At 37.8% G+C, this 23837-nt stretch overlaps 1 long non-coding RNA gene across 1 annotated transcript in view; it reads right to left on the reverse strand.

The window, feature by feature from the left end:
- Positions 1 to 1638: 1638 nt before the first annotated feature.
- LOC146361656 (uncharacterized) overlaps positions 1639 to 23837 on the reverse strand; it is a 34474-nt gene continuing 12275 nt past the window's right edge. Inside the window, exons 2-3 of the long non-coding RNA XR_014799447.1 lie at positions 8926 to 9037; positions 1639 to 8209 (exon numbers count right to left, since the gene is read on the reverse strand). This is a non-coding gene — a long non-coding RNA (uncharacterized LOC146361656). The remainder of the gene's footprint in view (positions 8210 to 8925; positions 9038 to 23837) is intronic.

Raw genomic sequence — 23837 nt, forward strand, 5'->3', positions numbered from 1 at the left:
TGTTATTAAGAGGTCAAAGGACTCATGACAGACTTTCTCATTAAACAGAGCTGGTGGTTTGTGATGCAGGGACAGGAGAATCGATACGTCTGGATCATTACTTTAATACTCACAAGCCACTCAGTTGGTGTTGATTTCAGCGATAATTATATAAAATGCATGTTTGGCTGATTCACTTCTTGTTTCTAGTATTTGTTTTTAATGGTTGAGCCAAAGCAGCCATGTCACATGACTTGTCTGTGCCACATGACTGAGAACCCAGAGGACAGCTATGCTCAGTCTCACAGATTAAATTTGTGACAAATAGTGAATGACAGCAAAATAAATAAATAAACAAAGAAATCATTAGTAACATAGGCATATTATTACTATTATTATTGCTATAATAATAATTGCTATAGTAATAATAATATGTGATGTCACAGTGATGAAAGATTTTTAGTTTTGTGTTATGTTTGGTTGTAGCTTCATTTAAAGATAGGAGAGCTTGTGAGTTGGAACCACCACAGGAAAGGAAAGTGGAACCAGATGTGTAGAGGAATGCGGTGACATACGATACTACCTCCTGAGTTAACGGTCTCTCTCTCTCTCTCTCTCTCTCCTTTTATGGACATGTTTTGAGATCTATACATACCAAGCTATCTCCTGTTTCAACAGACAAGCTAAAGGTCTCTCCTTTTAAGGCAGTTCCATACATGCCACTCCTACTGCTGTGGAAACTTGCTTGAAGTATAAATAAAGGATGTGCTAAGAGCCCTGGGCGGTTTTCCTCTGGGTCACATCTGTTCTGCACACAGTTGGTGCAGAGCAGATCGGACTGTGATGGGGGATCGCCCATGTATATGTACATGTAAATAGATATCTGAGTGTAAGTTTCTTTGCCTTCTAACAATTTTCTCTTCACACACAGTTTCAGTATGCAGTCAAGATGTATTTAGTTTCGGGTAATAAATGGATGGTTTTCATTCCATTTTCTCCTCTTTTTTGTGTGTTTGGTTCCAGCATCATGAAAGGGTTCTTTTAAAATGTAAGATATAAGTATCAGATAGTCAAATACTACCTCCTTTTTACTTGCTTTCAGGACCACAATACAAAACTTATCTGTATGGGTAATAGTCAGATGGAAAGTTGCTTGAATGAAGCTGCTTTCAGGCCACAAAAGATCCAAAAGACATTCTCCCCATCTAAAAAGACATAAAGCTTGCTGAAATACATTACGGCAAACTAATTTTTCCTTTATATTTCAGATGGGAAGATTAAAACTGTGAAATTATTAACTGAAATTCCCAAGTCACTTATTAGATATCCAAAATTTGCTCTGCTTTGAGGCAGATGAGTCACACTTTCCCCCTTAACAAGCAGCTTTAATCACTCTTTTGTTCTGTTCCTGACAAAACACACAGCAAAAGCTTTGTTCATGTCCGTGTTCGTTTTAATTGGGATTTGCTGGGTTTCTGCATCGTTTGAGTTGGTCCACTGGATGCTACCTTCAGGTAAGGCAATTATAATCAATGCACTGTCTTTCTCTTGTTCTAGGCCCAGCTTCTTCTCAAAGAGCTCACTTTGCAAAAAAATAAAAATAAAATAAAATAGAAATAACAAAACACACATGCACACACACAACGGACTCGATCTGTGTTATGTTTACAAGTTTAATGATCAAACACTTTTATATTACTAACATCTGTTCGTCAGGTTTGAGTCCTTACTCAGCCAGTATTCTATTTCAAGTGTACACGAGTGAAAGTCAAAAATGTGACTGCTGTTTCAGCTATGAAGTGAGCAGATGCAAATTTAAGTTTAAGACTTAAAACAAGGGAAGCTAACCAGTGACAGCCCTGTTAACAAATTAAAATTCCAGCATAGTGAAAACAATTAACACATTTTGTTTCATTTTACTTGATCACAATGGCAAGCAAATACAGGCCCATATTGTCTAAGTTAGAAATGAGGTGCTGTCAACACCAATGGATGAAGTATTTCTCTCATGTTTCATCTTATGTCTAAAAGCGATCAGCCTGCACTGATTGAACCAAACAAATTAAATCTGAGAGGATCTGAAGCTTCGCTCTGCCTGTCCGTCTGAATATCTTTGAACTTAATGAGATCTGGCAGTCAGCCTGTTCCCGTTGTCTCTCTGGAGGTGAAGAAAGTTGGAACTGTCCAGAGTAACGCTAATTTAACAAATCTGCACCACAAACAGTAAGCTGTTAGACACTTGTGGTATGCATAGATATGCTGCACCTTGAATAATACAAGGGGGTATTAGTTTTGTATACTTTTGTTCCAATTCCTAGAGGAGTATTTCAGGGAGTTCCTCAACAGTGTAATTCTTGCTTTAATTCTGCCCAGATCATCTGGATGGCTAAGGGCAGTGTTAGCAGAGGCCAGCAGGGCAATAGGAAGGGGTTGGAATCATGCGCATTGCAGGCAACAATGCCCACTCCATGCATGCCCCAAGACTATGAGAGACAATGTCTCCTTGATTAGATACACCGATTCCCCCATTTTTAATTAATTACTATTGGTTCATTCCATCAAAACCCTGACCTATATTCTCTCTAGATGTGCTGGCTTATCACTCTGTCAGAAAGTGTGTCCATTCAAATCACGTTTGATTTCTGATGTGGTCAGACAACCCAGCTTAGGAAATTGTCCTAATGGAGTGATGCAAGGCTTGTGATAACCCCCTCAGGTTTTGTGCTATAGGGTCACCAATTATAAAATTGAAAAACAAAAGTTGCTCTTTATTAGCACAAAAACTGACACAGACTGACTTTTGGGCATCTGTTTGCTCGAGCCCTCGTGCAGGTTCCCGCTTTGCCCAGTTTATCAAGTTTATGTTGCCTTGGTGATTAAATGGCCTGACTGCCAGTATGGTATTGTGTCTTTCATGACAACAAGTTTGCGAGCTCTAATCCTGCCAGTTGACCACCCATTGAGGACCTGCCATTCCCACCCTGTTTTCTGATCTCGAGACCCAGCTGCAGACCTGTTCACCATGGCATCTTGGTGTGGTGTGCCAGCTGCACTGAGACTGACAAGAAAGCTCTTCAGAGACTCATCAAATCAACACAGAGGACCACCACCAGTCAGCTACATTCACTCAAGCAGTCCTACAGAACACGGTCATCACCATGTGGAGTTGCAAAGATCATCAAGGACTCTAGTCTTTCTGGCCACCACCTTTTCACTCTGCTGCCCTCTGGAAGGTGTAGAACCACAGAAAAGCTGCTGTGTCCAAATGCCATCAAAGTACTGAACTCTAGCTCATAAACTGTGCAATATTACTAAGGACTGTGAAATAGATGTTTTTGTATATTGTTTGTAATCCCCGTGTGTGGTGTATGTGAGTTTTAACTCATACTGTTATTTTTTTTCTATAATTTAAGTTCACATATTTTTAAATACACATTTTCTTGTCTTAACTGTATGCACCTTGCAGGGAGATACTCCAAATTTCATCGTACACTGACAAAGACAAATAAAGACAAACTGTTCTATTCCAAAGATATATTTTCCTCATGGACATCCCAGTACACTTGACTCTTGTAGCTGTAGCTTTATAAATAACTGCCTGTTGCAATGGTAAGACAATAGTTGTTACCTCTGGCTTTGTCAAGGACTTCTCTTAGAGTGTTTTGACACATAAACACCAAAAAAGTAAATAGTATAATAAAGATAGCAGTAATGATTTTCTGTATTCAATATATGTTTTAGAAAGCATAGCATGAAAATGTGCCGCTTCAGTTTGGGACCAATGGTGGCAGCAATGAGCTGGGAGCACAGTACCACTAAATAGGAGCAGGTGTATGTCATTGCAGCAACTATTACAAGTTGGTGATACCTCAGTTTGAGGAAAGGCAAGAGATGGATCACAGGTATTTTTCTGGGTGAGCTAAATTCATTTTTTCTAACTTACCTCCCAAAGTCACATTTCACATCATGCAAATTGTGTTTTTTACTAGAGTGAAATAGCAGAATTATGTTTGTCAGTGTTTCCCAACTTCTGCTGTGCTGGCATCAAATACTTAACTTGCCTATCAGATCTTAGCTGCTTTTTGACCCAAAGCAAAGATCAATAGTTCACTGGGACATTTTATGTTTCACAATGGATTTCTCATATCCAGAGTGTGATTAAACAAAATCAATACTCCTTTATCAGAGTCTCAAATGAAAGCATTAATCCTGAGGCTGACGTGCATGATAAACAGCTTACCAGGGCAACAAAAAAGCAGCACACACTGAAACTTGAGTTCTCCAAAAGGCCTTTTTATATTATCACCATTTTTCTCACTTAAGACAGTCAAATTGTTTTTGTTTTTTTTACTGAACAATGACAGGGTTTGTGATTCCTGAGTATGAGTGACCCTGTCTGCTGTGAAGTTCTGCCTTATAGGAAATGCTTTAGTCATCAAGGCTTCAGCCATGCTAAAATTGTTTCTGGAGTTCAAACAAGACTGAAAGTCCTTAGTGATTTTAAAGTGTGTGAGACTGTGATCAGACACATTGGTTACGAAAGAGAAAAGAAAAAAGCTAGACCACTGAGTACACACTTATGCAAGTGTTGTTTAATTATAAACTCTGCCATACTAGAATACTTCCATTATATCGTTTTTACTTATTTAAAAAGAAGCTAGGAACCCACTGAAATGCAATATGTAAATCAATATGTTCTGAAAAGTACACTTTCAACACAACAAAATCTGATTATAGGTGTATTTTCTCTAAGCTTATTGCATGAATAAGGTTATTCCATATTATAATGCCGAATGGCCAAGATGCTGAACATCAGTGCAGAACATCAGTTCATGTCATTTAAAGGAACTTTGCATGCATTATTGGTATATATACTCTATTAGATTTTTGGTGACAAGACTGATGAAACTAAACAGCAGAGAGGAAGTGGGACAGGACCCTCTGGAATCTAGACGCTGGTGCCGAAGCAGGTTGACACTCGGACAAGACTTTATCTGGCCAGGATGAGGTGGATGCCTCAATGAGAGTCTGAAAAGCGAGATTACAGAAGAGCACCGAGACAGATGGGACAGAGGCTGATTAGCTCGCAGAATAAGTTAAAAAATTAAAATTGTCCTGTGGGAGAATTTGTATATATACAAAACTTAATGGCAGCAACAAGTCGGTGAAATGCTTTAAAAGAAAAAATATAATATATGATGACTGTTTTCCCTAAATATATTTTTATATTTAGATAAATAAAAAATGCTTAAGGATCTGCGGCATCAGTGCTGTCAATATGCTTTCTGTCTTTTCCAGAGAGCACTTCTTGCCTCTCGGGTTTTGGATGTCCAGCCATCCTTGTCCGTCAACCACTGTCAGCGGTTACAAATTCTCCCACAGGACAAGTAAGGCAAGGTACATACTATCTTTTTCAGTCTTGACACAAGTCACCCGTAAGGGGAAGGCAAAAAAGAAAAAGGGAGAAGATGATAATGATAGATGGGATACACAAAGACAGAACGGGAGAGGAAGTCCTCAAAGAGGAACGTAAAGGAGGTATGATAGGCGACAAGAGCTGATGGGAGCGTCACGGGGAGATGCATGATATAGTCAAGATTTAAGAAAGATGGAGCTTTTCACTGTGCACTGAGATTCATGTATGGGATAAAGAGCAGCATTTTATTTAAAGGCAATTATCGTAGTCATGTTATATTCACAATTAGTCAATGCTGCTTTGTTTTTTACAGGGAAATCATTTTTCAGATTAACGGAAAACCTTTTCCCAAGTTGATTTTCTCATAAAATTGAGAAGTATGACATGCAGAGGCAGAGCAGACGACTCAAAAATGGACTAATTTGGCAGAAACACAGTCCAAAAGACTAAAATTAAACTGGACATAAAACTTAATCTGAAGAGAAAACTAAAACCAGGAGCACATGGTGATCAAAACTAAACTGGGCATAAAGTGAAACTGAAGAGAAATCCAGAAAATCAGGAGCACAAACGTAAGTATAAATAGAAGCCTTGTTTGAGAACAAAGGGAAAATGGGACTACGTGTACACTTGCATGTGATTGGGAGATTACAAAGAGAAAGAGACATAGGTGAAAACACAGACGAAGGCAATCATGAAAGGGCAGACAGTTACAAAGGAATGGAAACCAAATGAAAGAGGATATAACCAAAAGGCAAATGCAGTACTAAACACAAAAAAGTCACACTAAACATAACAGTGGAACAAAAAAGGACCAAAGTAGAAACACTGGAGAAACTAAATATGAACAAACTCAAAAATAGAAACTGAAGCTAAATGAAAGAAGAAAAAAATATAAACCATCATGGCAGACTTCCAAAAGTTCATAAAAAAGTATACAAGAACTGAAAGGGTGGTAACGAAGGTAAAGCTCCAAATTGCTAGAGAGCTAAGGACATCACAACAGGGATCAAAGTAAACCTGCAGGACATAAAAAAGTTCAAACACTAGAATAACAGTGAACCCCACTCGCTGTCCTCCAAAAATGATATGTCTATACTGTCTTCTTCAATATAAAGGTAGTGTAGTAGTAGTATATGAAATGAAATCAAAGCAGCAACTTTAAAATGATATAGTTTACACATAAAAGTATTAATAATGTGATCTAATGATATTGAGTAAATAATTCCAAAATAAGTAGCTCTGCACTACTTTTCCTATTAATACCATGTATTTTAAAGAAAAAAGTTTACTTAAGTGAAAGCCTTTTCATCAAGTAAAGGGTCTAAATATTAGTTTCAAAAAAACTTTCAAAAAGAGATGCATTGTGAAACACTGGTTAAACACTTGTGCAGTGTCACTTCATACAGAAAACAAATGGTTATGTCTATAACGTTTCCCTCAGAGAAGACAAGTTATGGCTATAACTTGTGTTCCGTGAAGGAGAAGAATGAGGTGCAATAGACATAGTATGGGATATCACACCACTGCATATCCTGAGCTGAAGAAACCTATATTCACACCTTTAAGGCAGATAACCTATGATGCAACGTGCAACTCCTGATGCAACATATCCACCCCTGTCACCACAGTCATTCCTTAGTTTGCTTCACTGAGCTGAGATGCACAGTAGGGACACCTGGTGTTGTACCTAGTTCCTCTCCTTCAGGGAACATAAGTTATAGACATGCTGTTCATTCCCTTTCAGTTGATTCACTCGGTACAACATGTACTGGTGTACTACACACTGGTGTACTACACATGTACTACTCATTTTGCAGAGCAGCCCCTAAACAGGAGTCAGACCACTAGTGCCTGAATGAATGGTAAACCCAGAAAAAAGAACAGAATGAGCAACGAAACAGAACAAACAGTGATGATCAGCTAGCTCCAACACAAATATCCCTACACTATATTGCCTATATTGCCACAAACAAAGTATTCACTAAATTCAATTTTATTTATACAGTGCCAAATCACAACAACTGCATCAAGTCACTTCATATTGTAAAGTAAGGACCCTACAAAAAATGAGAAAACTCCAATAATCATATGGTTCTTTTTGAGCAAGCATTTTGGGGGAAAAAAGCAAGATCCATTAAGACATGGATGAGTGAGAGCAAACCTAGAGGTAGCATTGGGAGGGAGCTGGAAAAAAGTCAAAGGACTGCTAATTGGCTGAGAGCTTAACTCTCATGAAACAAGGAGAGTTTGAATTTTAGAACAGCAGCTGTGTGGTAACTGGCTGGACCAGATATTCGTAGGCGATGAATTCCAACCTCAAACTGCCTGTGGTTTTGGTTGTAGAGCCATATGAAAGTAAGCAGCTGTTAGACTCATTGTTGCAAACCAATCCCCCGGGACAACTGTACTCAAAAGCTGAGTGTTAGCATCTCAAACTCACAGGTTGAGAAAGGAATGAAGCCCTTTCCCTTTTTTTTGAAACAACAAAATAGCTGGTTTTGGAAAGACTGTTAGGAAAGTGCAGCATCTTCTGGGAACGACAATATAAATGAAACTGGTCCTTATACTCCAAACAAAATTGCAGTTGAGTATCTCGATGTGGGTGATAGTATATCAGGCAAACAACAGAGAAGCAGATAAGAGCCAAAACAAGGCATCCTGAAATTTAAGCTACAAACTAGGAGCACACAGCACTGCCGGTCCTTAAATACAGTACGCAGTCTTGATGATTGGACCGAAGTGTGCACAGTAAGCCTGGGAAAATGCCACTCTGCCCATGGGTGGTTACACAGGATTCATCCACACCTCCACCTGAAAGTTAAACATAAAAAAAATTCAAATACCCCAGTCCTAATACTGGACAACATCCTGTTTATCTCATTGACATTCCAGTCTGTTTCCATTGCCAGGGAAACAAATGCTACCATTTTTTTAAGTTGTCCTTCGGTTTCAGGTGTCTTTTTTTTTTTTTTTTAAAGTTAAAGGTAAAGAGTCGTATTTTGAGCAAAATTACAAACTTTTCTTACATCGAACCAATTACTTCAGTATATAACTACTGTAAAATGTTTGAAACCAAAACAAATCAGTGAGTGAAACCTCAATCAAAAAACATCCAAGACTTAAAGGTCTCAAAAAAATCTGACATACTCTACTGTCAGCTCTCCACTCTATTCAGTTGAATTTGTCCGTCTTTGTCCGGCACAGAGGACACGTTATACGTGTAGTATGGGCATAATCAATCACAACTAACTGCAGCTTTCAGTTTTTTGAAACCCTTAGCAGAGAAGAGATGGGGAGCCTAAAGTTCTAACATCATCATTAAGCCCACTGTTTTCCAGTATATAGATTCTTGATTGAAAAACAATGTGTCGAATGTTTAACTGAAATGACTAACTTAATTAATTAAAAATAAAACAAAGTGACAGATTTATGCCAGACTTTTGTTTTATGAAATTAAGCACTTGACCACTCAAAACAGTCGATAGTTTTGAAAATTTGAAATGTAATGCTTTTAATTTTATTTTTACCTCATAGATGGACATATGATGTGATGTATTACCAAAAGTTGACATGATAGGTTCTGGAGCTGTCAGTCATTCGGGGATTTGGCTGTGCACCTCTGATGCCTTAGCAGGAAACCTGGAGGAGGTAGGAGAATAAAGAGAGACAGAAATTATATATATATTTTTTTTTCTTACAGCCAGCTTTTTATTACTTGCTCTTCTTTAGTTTCCAAGGGCTAGATAGAGCAGTCCCTGGAGAGGTTAAGGAAAGGCATACGTGTATGCTAGAAAGACAAAGAGCATCAAAGGGAAAAAGGAGAGAAGACAGACAGAGCCGAAACATGACAGAGGCAGAAGAGTCATCGCAAGGTGTCTCAAAGCTGTCAATCATAGGAGAAAACCGGATGTCTTGCTCTGAAGCAACTGTCAGAATAAAAAGTGTGAAAAAAAGTAGAAATGAGGAGCTACTGCTCCCTGTGGCAAACAAATGCACTCTAAATTTTTCAAATTAAGTTACTGACCTGAAACAGACTTTTTATAGAGGTGAGGATAGTGCAGGTAAGATTACACACAAGATGAGAAGGATGTCAAAATGTAATTAATGAGAGGTAGAATTTTTTTAGTGTAAACTGCATGTCTGATGTCTTCAATCAGTGCAGTTATGGTTTAAAAGGTATGTTGTCTATTAGTATAAAGCTGAAAAAAATAAATGTCCTTAACAGTGCATCAAATAAAGTAAAATGTTAAGGAGGATGGTGATTGTGACAAGCCTACTAGAAATGACATTCTTAAATGTTTTTGTCTCATTTAACCTACTAGTTAAGTTGACAGAACAAGGGCTCTCAATAACCAGTCCTTGTAGGATGAATTCATTGTGAACTACCATTTAATGTAGATAATGTGAAATGATTGCTATTGTAGCAACTTTTTTAAATTAATAGAAATAGTGTTTTCATATTATCTTTGCTGCTCTAACTGCAGAAATTTCAATTCTTGTTTGCATAAACAAAAAAAGACCTATGATTATATCATCTGTAAAAACACATTGTATACAGTCCAATTCTATTACATAATTTCAGGACGTCGTTGTTGTTTTAATCCCAACTCAAAAAGCTTATATTGCAGATAGCTGTGAGCATAGGTGATAAAAAGAAGGTTTACACATTCCTAAAATATGTACATCTTTATTAAAAAGGGATATTCTTTCATTGGTGTGTATTTTCAAGTGTCACTTTTCTGTTACTTTTATGATTTGATTCATCTCCACTGGATGCACTTACACCAGAACCCAGTGCATCCACAAAAGGTCTTGAAAAGACCAGACCTTCGTGGCACCTCTCATGTAAATATTTGGAAATGCTTTGGTGACAAGCTGAACTAACAAGCTGTCTTTAAATTAGAATTTACTAGTGTGTCACTAGAAAAGCAGAAAGACTTAAGCAAAAGAGTGAAGCACAGCCATGTGGATGGTTTTTAAAAGCCTGTATTTTATTGTCTGTTTGTTGACAAAATTGCAGCCAAATCTCTTCATTTTCACTATTTTGATATTTAGTTCTTGGAATTTCATATTGTGTGTGTGTGTGTGTGTGTGTGTGTGTGTGTGTGTGTGTGTGTGTGTGTGTGTGTACATAACATGAAGGAAGTTTAGGCTTTTATTGTGTTAGTTGGCTCAACAAAATCTAAAACCCCAGTTAAAGATAACGGGTATTGCAACAGTAAATAATAGACAGTATGACTAACAGAGAAAGCTGTGCATGCTCTCATCAAAAGAAGTGTTTCATGTGCTATTTCAGTCTTCTTCCACATACAGTGATTCCTAGAAGTCTAATGCAACACTGCTACAAAGAGATTAATCAAACTGCATTTCGAAAGGTATAACACAGAGCAGCAGTTTGGAATCAAGTGTTGAAACATTTTGTGCATTACTAGCTGGATATCTGCAAATTCCAGTGACAATGTGAGACAGTTTGCATACCTGGATTTAGTCAGGTGCGATTTTAACAACTTGCACATATAAGATGTATTCACCCAGCAGAATCGCTTTTTGCATGTAAAAGACAAAAACGTGAAAAAAAGAGCTTCCCATTGATATTAAACTTAAAGGAAATCTTCTTACATTCACTTCAATTTTATTTATAAAGTGCCAAAATCACAATAACAGGTGCCTCAAGTGGGAAAACCGCGTAATCTGCTCCCAACCAGGTGATGTGTCCATTATAAGTTATCTATGGTGATTTAGCAAGCCTCAGGGAAAACTGACTTTAAGCTGGACATAGGTCACTAACTCATTAATCTAATTGCGATATGCTATATTTCTTTATTATGGCAAAGTCTTTGTTCTTATTAATATTGTCGGGGACTGCCGAGGTTTTCTCTGTATTATTGTAGGGTTTTTACCTTACAATATTTCAATAAGGAGAAATCTCTTGGAAGAACTGCACTGATTTATTGAGATGGAGAAATTAATGTATTTGGTGATTAAACTCCAATGACCCATCATGGCGGAACAGAATCCTAGCAGTTATGAAATTTAGGAAAAGATCCCCCGAAGTCTAGATGCTGGTGGTGGTGAAGATGAAGACTGAGGCTTGAATGGAGCTCTGGCTGAGGTGTCTGAAGGGGAGGTGGAGAGTAGGTGGGTTTAACAAGCGAGTCTGAAAGTTGGAATGATGGAGAGCACAGATTTAAACCATGCAAAGCGGAAGCTGATTGGCTGAGGTGAGCAAGAAGACGACTGGACTAGAGTAATGATGTCAGTACTGAGACTGACAGCATGTGAAAGCAGCAATCATGTAAAGAATAGAAAAGCAGTTGAACACCCAGGAAAGCAGGCAGATAAGTGATTACGGATGTTCCTTACTGCTGACAAAATATTAGGGAAACATGACGATACCTTTTACAATTCTGCATTGGTTCTGTGCTGTGCTGGTCCAACAGTAGGTTTTGTGGTTGTATAGCCTGGTAATGCCACCCTGATTAAAACTTTTCCTCTACTTGTAAAGCTGTGGAGAATTGCTTGTAGTTTTTCTCTAATAGAAACACAATAACAAGGGTTCAGTAGCCAAATAGATCTCATTAAATGAGACTCATTCTCAGTTATGAGCATTTTTTTTTTAATAACAGATCATTAAATTGTTTTGCCATTTTGCCAACAGTCTACAGTCTCTACTGATGTCTATTAGTGTAAAAAAGCAAGTCAATGCCAATTGTTAAATCCTGACCTTTATCCTATTTATGGGCTATTGTACTACATCAATACAAGAGAGCAGTGGGCAGTAATTATAGGCTTATCGGATGTAGAATATACAGTCATTCAGCTTCTCCATTTTGTAGCTTGCTTAATGATTTAGGTTTGAAGAGACATAAAACACAGTCACCTTAACATGGTTGCTGTCGTACAGTTGTCGATTTAGAAACATTGTTTAATGGATTGCTTTTCTGTACCTGAGTAGCTGCATAAATATTCAGAGGACCAATTAGTGAGAAATGTTTCAGTGCCATTGATTGTGAATAAAAGCATGAAGACTGACAACTGCAAGGACCTATCTGTTGCATTTAAGCCATGACCTCATTAGATGAGACAGATGGCCCTTTGACTGATTATGTTATTTCGTTTAAATACCAGGAACACAGATCTAAACAACAAAGGTATAATGGTGCAACTATGCCAGTATACAGCTTGCATGTCTCATGGTTCATTTAGGTTTGAGACTTCCAGCCAAGCAACAGAACAGAAGCAATCAGGAAGGATTCAAACTGAATATTTTTACAGAGTAAACATTTTTACCATATTTATACCGAAACTAAAAAGCTAATTTTCTTTCATAAGATGGATAATTCCGACTAACATGGGGTGAGCCCATATTATGCTCACTTATTAACTAGAATAGGTTTACACATTATAGCAAAGACCCCCTGGTTCACTGTGACAGTAGCCACTACAGGAAATAGCTGAAAAAAAGACTGTGCCAGTGCAAGCCCGCAGGCTTGAAGTTCTGAAGGATAGCAAAGTGTCTGCGATCCTGTGTCACATTTACAACCTGAATCCGAAGTAGGAGAATATACCAATGTCGTGGACAATAATGCATTTGGTTCCAGTAACAAAGATGAGCTCAGGGGCGATTTTAGCCCATTAAAATGAATCAAAGCACCCCCAAAGATTTCTTACTTTCTTTGACAATATTTGCTGTTTGTGTGACACACTACTAAAAATATAAAAAGCATACAGTACTGTACTTGTTTGAGACGTAACATTTTAACAACAAAAGTATAGATAACCCGCCCTCCCAAAATGGTTTGTTCCAGCTCGGCTCTCCCGTACTCTGGCTCTAGCGCTCTTGCTGCCAGAGCAATGGTGGCTGAGACGCAGCAGAGCGGAGGTGTAAGTGCCTGGCTTAAAACGGGACATGTTAGCTGCATTTAACCTTCAGTTACTCTTTATATAGTTAGGTAGGAGTCAGACCATGTTTCTTTTTAGCTGAAAAACATTACACGCAGGTAACCTGCAGTGTTGAAAACGTGTTTTCCGACAATGTTTGCTACTCTACAATCTCTCCTGCTCTGTAGTAAATTCAGCGACATTTGACCGTCCTGTTGCTCCCATTGAAATGTATACAGCCTATTTAAAATCTAAAACTTTAAATTGTCCACAGCCTACTGTTGGTTACCACTGTCCTGTTTGAAATGAATACTAACTAGCTAACTGACTGAATGCCCATTAACCTTATAACTCCTGTTGTGTGTGTGTGTGTGTGTGTGTGTGTTTGAGTACAGAGAGACAGCCAGGTTCATAATGGATATAAGGAAGTTTTTTTTCAAAAAAAAAAAAAGGAGCCACATTCAGGTAAAAGTGTAAGATCAAATGATCCGTCAGTCAAGCATAATGTTGGATCAGTGTTTCAATGTTTATATCTTTTATTAGATGTACATGTGGTTTGGTTATTTGCCTTTTGGTAGAAAGTACACTGAGAGAGGACTTTTTGTTAGTGATCTTAATAGAATTTTTTTCATATTAATGTATTTTTTCATCTAATTGAATACAATCTATTTGTGTATGATTGTCAGTCCAAAGAGGGAGAGAGGAAAGAGGGGAACGTGAGGAGAAAGGGCAAGGTCAGGAAGAACCAGGTAAGAAAACAGACAGGGAATAGTGACAGGCACAACAGAAACTGTTAAACTGACAAAGAGAAAAAAAAAAACAGATTTTACTCATATAATCTGGAAGTTGTGTCCTCCCTATATTAAAGCTGCTATACAGAATCTGAAAAACAAACTGGGTTGAAACATTTTTGACCCTCTTTAACAACATTCCAACATAACATTATAATTGATTGGGGAGATTAAAATTAATGATATATTTTTATGTGGTTCAGCCACAACTCTACTAAAACCTCAGCCACTAATAGATAGGCCAAATTTTGGACCGTCCAGTTGTCTGTATGACTGCCGCAGTACGTACATCACATTTGCACACTATCAGAAAGTGCCAAACAGCCCTGGTGGAGTGAGGAGCTGTAAAGAGAAGCAGATGCTCTGTTTATATTCTAAAAATGTTTTAAGCTTGTTTCAAAGATTCTGTACTGCAGCTTTAAATGTTTTCCAAAAGCACACATACACTTATCAGTGTTTCTCAAACTTTTTACAGTGTGTACCACCTGATAAAAATGTCAAGCTCTCCCAAGTACCACTATGAAAGCATGAAAGTCATAAATCTTACAACAAAATTCTTATTATTAAATTAGTAAAATTAGTATCTGCAATAAAGATTTTTTTCATACATTGTATACATTCTACCACAGGCAAAGTTGCCTCCATTTTTATAGTTTTTATTAATATTTTGTAATAATTTATTTGTAATAATTTATTCTGTTTTGGGAGTGTTTTTTATGTATCTGTATTATATTATACATACACATTAAAAGTGAATCTCTGTCCAAAAAATGCACTCAGTTTACTTTTTACTCACTATGAGCATCATTCATTATTCTCCCCCAGTAATTAAGGTTAGGATATGTATTTTTTCTATTCCAATCCATTCTTCTTTTGCAGCATTTAAATAACCTTGATCAGATTTGATGGTTTTGTTACAGACTTTTCAAAAAAGTGTTTTGCTTTTCTTTCACAAATGTGGGGATTAAATTGTGTTAAAATGTACAAAACAGTGATCTCATGTTTTGTGATGAGGACCCAGGCACAGAGAGACTTGATGAATTTAAGAATCTCATAATTTAATAAAGAAATTTGCAGACTTGCACAGAGATGGTAAAATTATGATGACTGATAACGGAGACAACAGACGATGAGGACAGGGAGGAACAGGGGTTTAAATGCACCAAAGTGACAGTCAGAGAGAACTCGTGACAACATTTAAGGATGCAGGGACTGACAGAGACAGATTTATCTTGCCTGGCTGGGCAGCTCTCTGGGTGCTCAGCACCCCCAAAGCTCTGATCCTAGAATCGCCCCTGGATGAGCTAAATGACTAATTGTTCTCACATCAAGTGATGAAGGCACTGGAAAAACTAGTCCTGGTGCACATGAGATTGGCAGTCAAAACAAAACCTTAGTGTAAATGATTCAGTCATCAATATGCCAAGGCTCTTTACCCTACAATACAAATAAAATTAATTGAATTGAAATAAACTGCTACTGACAGAGAAGCAATACAAAAACCAGTAACATCTGACTAAAAGACAAGCTCCAGTATGGTGTAATTGGGGCAGGAAGTGCCTTACAACACAAACTCTGGTACTTGTAATCCAGTTTTGAGATCCCTTCCCAGATACATTAACGCCCACTCGCATCTTGTGTCGCAATAAGTCACATGATAGGTTCAGGCAGGTTCTCACAATGGTTTCATCCGAAAGGCCTGCTGAGATACGGAGGACCACAAGAACCACATGCATCGAAATAAACAATTCTGTGCTTAAATAATGAATTGTAGAATAAATTGTGCATTTGTAAATTCATTTACAAATTCATTTCTAAAATAATTTTGTTTATCCAAATATTGCTAAATTAATGTATTATTTATATTTGAATAAAAACATATTTAAAAACATTATTTTTAATTCCAGTCACTGTCCCTCCATTTAGAAAGACAGAGGCGTCAGAGTGAACTTCTACATTCAACACAGACGCTCTCACAACCCACATCCCGACGTCAACTTGTTGACGGTTTTGAATAAATTTAATTTTTTGAAATTAAATTTATGTATGCTGTATGCATTTTGTCCATTCCTAAGATGTGAGTCTACACCAGCCATATTTCAGATTGCTGTGACTTATGATTATGAATCACTCAGACTAATGTCAAATTTTCAGTTTCTTTCTTTATTGAATAAACTCTGGCCAAGGGAGCCAGTGTGAGAAAATCCAAAATACTGTCTTTAGTCATTAACATTTGAAATGATGAAGGCACTTGAAAAGTAACACAAAATTAGCTGCCTTTCCAGAAAAAAAACAAACTTTCAGAAGTAAGGTTTTGTGAGCGTACAAAACCCTGTTTACTGTTTCCCTCCCAGGCCTCTAGACTTCTGACTGGCCAACATTTCTTCTTGGTTTGTCATGTTCTTGACAGCGTTCAACTTCGTTTTTTGCATTTAAATTTAGATATTTTTTCAAAACTGCTCGTGTGGACGGGATTTTTCTATAAAAACGAAATCTGAAAATCTCAGCTTTCTAAAATACCTGTGGCCTTAGCCTTAAAAATTATTTTACGTGTAGTTGTTTCCTTTTTTACTGTGTAATAATATTCAACATTGCTATCAATACATTTTTCAAAGCATGTCTCTCTGTGCAAAATGGGTTCAAAAACATAAACAACACTGGGATACTGTTCGTCGTGATATGGACAGGGGGAACAAATTGTGGTAGGATCAACCTGATGTTATTTGTATCCCACTGAAACTTTACTGTATAAAGAGCTAGCATCTCCAAAATTTCAGGAGTAGTTAGTCAATATAAGAAGTGTTTGTGAACTAAAAATCAAGAATGTTGGATACTGTTTGTCCGTGATTTGGACAGCCCAGCGTGTGCTCCCGTCACAGGCGAGACAAATTCTACCTGGGGTACCTACCTTGGCACTACCGTTGTGCAGGTGAAGCCAAATGCAAGATATGCTTCATCATATTTCCTAGTCTTTGGCTTGGAAGGAAGTTGGTTTGGAAGCATATTTGGCGATGCTTCAACTTCTGCTTTGCGTTTGGGTGGGAGCCCAATCAAAAACCTGATGTATTCAGAGAATCTTGCTTATCTGTCTCTGATGTTCATGACCTTCAGGGATAGTCCCGCTTCTCCACTCTTCTAATTCACAATGTTGACCACTTTCTACAAGTTTTGTTCAGGTGTTAAAATGATTACAGTGTCATCTCCATGCCTCAGGTTATTAATGAGGAATCCACCAACCACAATGCCTGGGATTCAGTTCAGTCTTGCACTTGGTGTACTCATTGATGGCACACACCCTTACCATGTACCTCTTCTCTTCTGATTTTTACAGATTCTCCAGTTTCTGCTGATTTTCAGTTTGTTCCGAGTACAGGTTTTTTATAACTCTGAGGTCTTTTTGGTCAGTGTTCAGAGCTAATAATAACTTTATCAGATGTTTGTAACTTATGATGTCGAAAGCCTTCATATAATTAATAAAATATGAGTATGGATCTTTCTGAACTTAAATTGCTCTATCTACAACGGTTCTTAATATGTATATAGTGTTTTTTGTTCCTTTGGTTCTCACAAATACAGTGTTCTTCTCTTTCAGGTTTAATCTATAGTAGTAATTTTGTTACTCTGAATTCAACTCAATTTTTAAAGCACTAAATCACAGCAACCGTTGCCTCAGGGCGGTATTTGACTCAAGAGACTGATGTTACATTCTATTGTTCCGAGTTTCTTTGGGAGTGGGGATCTCAATTCCACACTCTTGTTTGGTGTTATTTATTTGATTGGATTATTGAAGTCTAAAGAAACAAGTCATATTGGAAATTTAACAGTGCCACTATGTCTTGGCACAGGGGCCTGTTGTTGGTTGCTCTGGCATAAACAGCATCCCACGCTGCCTGCACTTCTGGGGTTGAGGTCATGACTGCAAACAAACTATTCCATCCTCCCCACTCCCTCCCCACATTATCAAAGTAATCTCTGATAAACCTTGCTCCATGGGGGCAAGCATTGTCATCTTGGAGGACAGAGTTTGGTCCCGGACTAAGGAAATATGGGATTGCCACTAGTTGCAGAATCTCATCTCGATATCGCTCTGAATTGAGATTACCTCCATTGAGGACAAGGCTTGTTTGCTTTTTTTTTTTTTTTTTTTTTCAATGAGGGAAATACAACCCATGCCATTACACTGCCTCCACCAAAAGCTGTTGAAAGAATTAACTTTTTGTACCAACATTGTCCTGTGAATATAAAAAAACAAAGAAAGAAACCTTTTCACTGCATCAAATAGTGGAAGTGCTTATAAACTTGTTCATTCTCCCTTTCAACCAACAATAAAACATTTAACATGCAGTAGCTGGCATCTGACAATTTAAAGATTGATGAATCACAAGTGCTTATCTAAAAGTAGACAGTCAGTTAAAATGTATCAAACTACAACAGTCTCCTTTCATCTAAAACAGAGTTCTGTCATAAAGATTCTAACCTTTTTGCATCCATCCTCCAAATTATGCTGTTGTATGGATACAGCTGACTATTGTCCTTGACAGTAGGCTTAACTCTGCTTGCCTCCAAATTCTTTCAAATCTGAAACACAACTCAATTTCAAGGCTGTGATCATTCTCATTAACAAAGGGATAATTGACTTTGTTTACTTTTCAGTAAGCAAAGTCAGTGGCAGTCATGTAGATAAAAAGTTTTTCACAAGACTCTCTGCAGTCAGGCCGCAGTCAACATTTAAGCACACCCTGTGATATAATAACATGTAGAGCCAACTTTACCAGTAATAAATTGAAGCAATAATTTTTTTGTATAACTATAATCCTCTCACATCATTATCACAATTTTTGCTCTTTCTATATGTATTCTCATTCAGGTTTGCAGGTATTCATTTATTCGCAACTCTCTGAAGGTCCTGCTAAGGCATTTTAGAAGGTTGACTTTTGGACTTTAATTGGACAAATACAAAATCTTGATTCTTTTTTTCCGCCATGCTGGAGATCATTGTCCTGTTGCATGCAGTGTTGCCAACTCCTCAGTAAGGAAAATCGCTATTGGCTGTCCTGTAAGATGCTAAATGACATCGTCTCATAAAGTGAGTAAAAAACACAATACATTTAGAATATATTTAGAACTACAAATTCAATTTCTTTTAGTAATTATTGTTTTTTTAAAATGTCACAATTCCAAGCCACCTCCTTTATCCGGGCTTGGTACCGGCAAAAGTGACCCGAAATAGGCACTCTGGTAGAGTTACTTTGTGTGTGTGTGTGTAAGTAGTTTTAAACCTTGTGATCCACAAAAAGTAACAGTAAAAGAAGAACTGACCGTGTGACAGTCAGGGCAGCAGCAAGGGCTTCACTCATGCGCGATTCATTTGCTGTTTTGGAGGTGTAGGTGGTCAACATTGCTCTGACAGCAGCTGGGGGCGACAGCTGCAGATAACGATCCGTCACCTGTGAGCGCTTGGCACGGGCGAGGTGCCCATGGCAACACCGCTGCTTGTTGAGAGTAAGAGCGATACGTGCTTTCACATCAAAAAGTTGTCCTAAGTCTTCCTAATAACACCAGCAAAAGTCGCTTTTTAGAAAAAAAGTCGCTAAGGGGGTCTTGACTACTCACTAAATATAGCAACAAAGTCGCTAAGTTGGGAACACTGGTTGCATGAAGGAGTTTTCAGCCAGCCAGCTACCTGATGCCTGTAGAGTCTAAGATATGGCTGTTTTTTTGTTTTGTATTGTTCTTTTATCTCTGATTATTGCACAGTTTGCACAGCCTTGTGGTGACCACTTCTGGGAAGATTGGTAGCTGTCTTGAGTATTAAAAATCATTTTAATGACTTATTCCTGTAGAGAAAGATGTAAGGATGCGTTTAGTTGACCTGGCATTTTGAGTTATTCTGCATTTGGTTCGTTCTTCGTGTTATTATAACATTTATTTGTCTTTGTGTTGTTCACTCTCCAGGTCCTGCTCGTGTCATTGTGTCTCTTCTCTCTTTTCTATTCCTATGTTTCCCTTCATGTGTTTCATCCAATATCTCCCCCGTCTGTCATGTGCATGTTCTCCCCAGGTCATCTCTCTCTCTCCCTTGAAGTTTCGTCTCCATTAACTGTTTCCGTGTTTCCCTCTTTGTGTCTCCTCCCTTTGTTTCCCCAGCCTGTCATGTTCCCATGTGCGCTTCTTGCTCCTGGCCCTGTGTCATTCCACATGTTTTAGTATGTCTTAGTGTTTCCTGTTTTATTTTGGCAGTCTCTCACCCTGTGTTCTGTGTGTTCTGTTTTCTTCAAATGTGTCATTATGTCTAGTCGTCCCAGCTGTGTTCCCAGTGTGTTTCCACTTCTCTCGTCACCCTCATGTGTAGGGGTGGGTTTTAATTATCGATTAAAATCTATTCTAGCTTGGATAACTTAAAATCGATTCATTCAAATCCTGAATCGATTTTTAAATATTTATTTTGCCCGAAACGCCAGAATCTCAGGTTAAACCTCACAAAATTTCAACAACCACCAAACCGCTGAAACGGTAAATGAGAGCAGGTACACGGATTCTGCACAAGGATGTAAACACAAAGCGTGGACCCGCCGACGGATCAGAATCAGTGAGATGTGGCTTTCTCACCCGATGGCATGGACACGGTCGGGGCTGTAAACCGACAGCTCGCTGATTCTGATCCGTCGGCGGGTCCGCGCTTTGTGTTTACGCCCTTTTTGCGCTGATTCTGAAGCTGCAGGTTTTTATCTCTCTCCGAACAATATTGACTGAACCAGCAGCAAAAGAAGATCCAAACTACGCTTCACATTTCGCTTCACGTAAACATCGTCATGAATTCACTCTTAGTTTTGCTGTTTTGCTTCCACCACGATAAAATCACACTTCATGCAGAGCTCGCTGTCTCTCTCTCTCAGTATACTTCAAGAACAGTTTCCCATCTAAAAATCTTTTTTCTGCATTATTTGCTTGCTTATTACACAAAAGTCTACCGTTGTTTACAGCGCTGACGGCTGCTCTTTTTTTTTTTTTTTTTTTTTTTCCTTTTACTTACTTCCGAAAAGGAAGCATCATTTCTGCTGTTCAATAGGCTAATTTAAACTTTTTAAAATTATGCAAAATTGCAAAATGCTTAGCTGTGTCTCTAATAAAACCTCTGTAACTTTACTCTTTACTCACTTCAGCAGCATCAGGTAATGTTCAGGTGTTGATTAATGACTTTCTTTCATTTTTGATCTACTGCAGAATATTTTTAAGGTCATCTGCTATAAAATCCCAGGCAAGGAAAATCGCCTTCATGTTTTTCTGTGTTTTATCCTCAGTTACTTTGACACAAAGACATCTGCTGTGATGCTTACACTTTTGATAAAGTCTCACAAATGTCAGCTTTCTTTTTATGCATATAAAAATATAGAAATGTACTGATACGTGATCAAAATTATAATATTTCTGACTGAGGCAAAATTTCCCCGATTCAAATAGAATCGAATCGAAATGTGGATCAAATCGATTCGGGACCTCGTGAATCAGAATCTAATCAATTCTAGAAATCAGTGACAATACCCAGCCCTACTCATGTGTATATATTGTGTGAGCTTCCCTGCGGTGGTTATCAGATTGTCTGTTATTCTTCCAAAATGGCTCGCTTTTGATTAATTCACGTTTCACGCCTCGTTTTGTCTGCATTTGGGTCCTCACCTCTAAATCCAAGAGTCTGCAGCTGCAGACTCTGACAGCATAGTTCAGATGCTGTACTTCTTCACTTTTATTTAAGTAAAGAAATAAAACTCAAAGTATATCCTCTGAAATATGCTGAAAAATATAATGGCAAAAAGTAGCTTTTAAACGGCATTTCTAGCTGCTGATCTGTGCAAAGGTAACGCACTAATGTCTTTATTTTTTTTTGTCATGCTGCTAACTGTACTTTTTACTGTCACAGGCATGACTCTGCTTTGTGCTTTAGTTTTCTGCCTTTTCATCCCTATGCCAATAAGTACAAAGAATACACCAATAGAATTGTCTCTGTGTTCCCTCCATTTATGTTCAAACTAGTTTGATATTGAGAAAGCATATTATGATGTAAAATAATCAGTAAATGTTCGCAAATGGTATAAAATTAAACTAACCAGTCTTTTTTTTTTTCTTTTTTTTTTTTGAGGAGTAAAAATTAGAGATAGGGAAGCCAAAATTGATAGTCAACTACTAATACCTGAAAAATAACAAACAATAACTGCTTTGTTAGTTCCCTCACAAAAAAACCCCAAATCTAAACCCAATTTCGATACTGCAGTGACTGGTCATCAAGATTTATAGGATTTACATTGTAAACTTAAAGATGTCTAAAAAAGGCCTAGCAGCAAAAATTGCAGACTTAGGTCCTGGGTCTGTAAGCTGAAAGAAAGTTCTTTCAGTAACTGTGAATCAATAATGATCTAACCTTGCCTGAAGGAGGTCAGTGAAAACTCTGAGTTGAAGAGATTCTCATCTAAAGAGACAAGGGGATGATTCAAACCCTCTGCTTCATTTAATACAAGGGTGATTACTGACACATCTCAGTTTGACCCTTTTCCTTCTATCACACTAATGGAGCAGGTCGCTGTCACCAACATTCCCTATTTCCACAAAATAATATTATAAGTCAACACTAGATTAACGGATTTTGCACTTTCAATTGAATCTGTCTTTTTTTTTTTTTTTACTGTTGAGCAATAGTTCTCTTGTTGATAATTAGTTAACACTGGTAAAGCTTAAATGGTCTTTCAGCATGAACAATACAGTGTTATTGACAGAATGAATGACAAAATTGACAGTGACAGGAAAATTAGCAAATTAATTTTCTACTCAAGATTTTCAATGCTGGCTCTGTGTAGCTATTAGTCAAACAGAATTTCCATCGACACATAGATTGACATTGAGTAGAGGAAATGTTCCTTCAACAGCGACAGTAATAAATGTGCGCTCACTGAAGCACAGTGTTATTCAGCTCCACTGCCTGGTTGTTTTATAAAAGGCATCTGTTTTTATTTATGCTCTGACATTATAGAGATTTAAAATGGGATGAAGCGAGTGCTTAAATATCCAAACCGTCATCTCCATAATCTCCAGCTCAGTAGGCTCCACTGGACTGAGAGAATGAAAATTACAGCCTGTCAGGCGTCAATGACATAGAGGAATGTGAAAATAGTGGACTTTTAACACCCATCTTTTCATCTTATATGCCCACAAAAACATTATTGATGGTCCATTTACCATTATGTCAAACAAGGTCACTCCCCCTTAGTTACATCAACTAGGAAATTGAACCTACATTTTCTTAGATGAGGATGAAACTGCATGATAATTAAGGTGGAAGATTAATTGAGCTGGAATGCCTTAATTTAAGCAGAAGTAAAATGCAGGTGTGCGTGCTCCAAATGTACACATTAAAAAGCATCTTCTTTAATACAAGTTTTCAAGCATGGTAAAGCATAAGTTTCACGTTATGATGCTTTTTGCACTGCTATTGTCACATAATTCAGTTTTATCCAATTCTGTTTTATTTATATAGCGCCATATCTCAACAACAGTTGTCTCATGGTGCTTTATGTTGTAAGGTGTAGACTCCACAATCATGCAGAAAAACCCCAACAATCAAATGATCCCCTATGAGCAAGCACTTGGCGACAGTGGGAAGGACAAACTCCCTTTTAACAGGAAGAAACCTCCAACCTAACCAGGCTTAGGGAGGGGAAACCATCTGTTGCAACCAGTTGGAGGTTGGTTGGTAAGGAAAAAACAAGTAAACACAA

The sequence above is a fragment of the Perissodus microlepis genome, chromosome 23 (genome assembly GCF_051167445.1).
Source record: "Perissodus microlepis isolate ML-2025 ecotype Zambia chromosome 23, ASM5116744v1, whole genome shotgun sequence".
Classification (NCBI taxonomy): Eukaryota; Metazoa; Chordata; class Actinopteri; order Cichliformes; family Cichlidae; genus Perissodus; species Perissodus microlepis.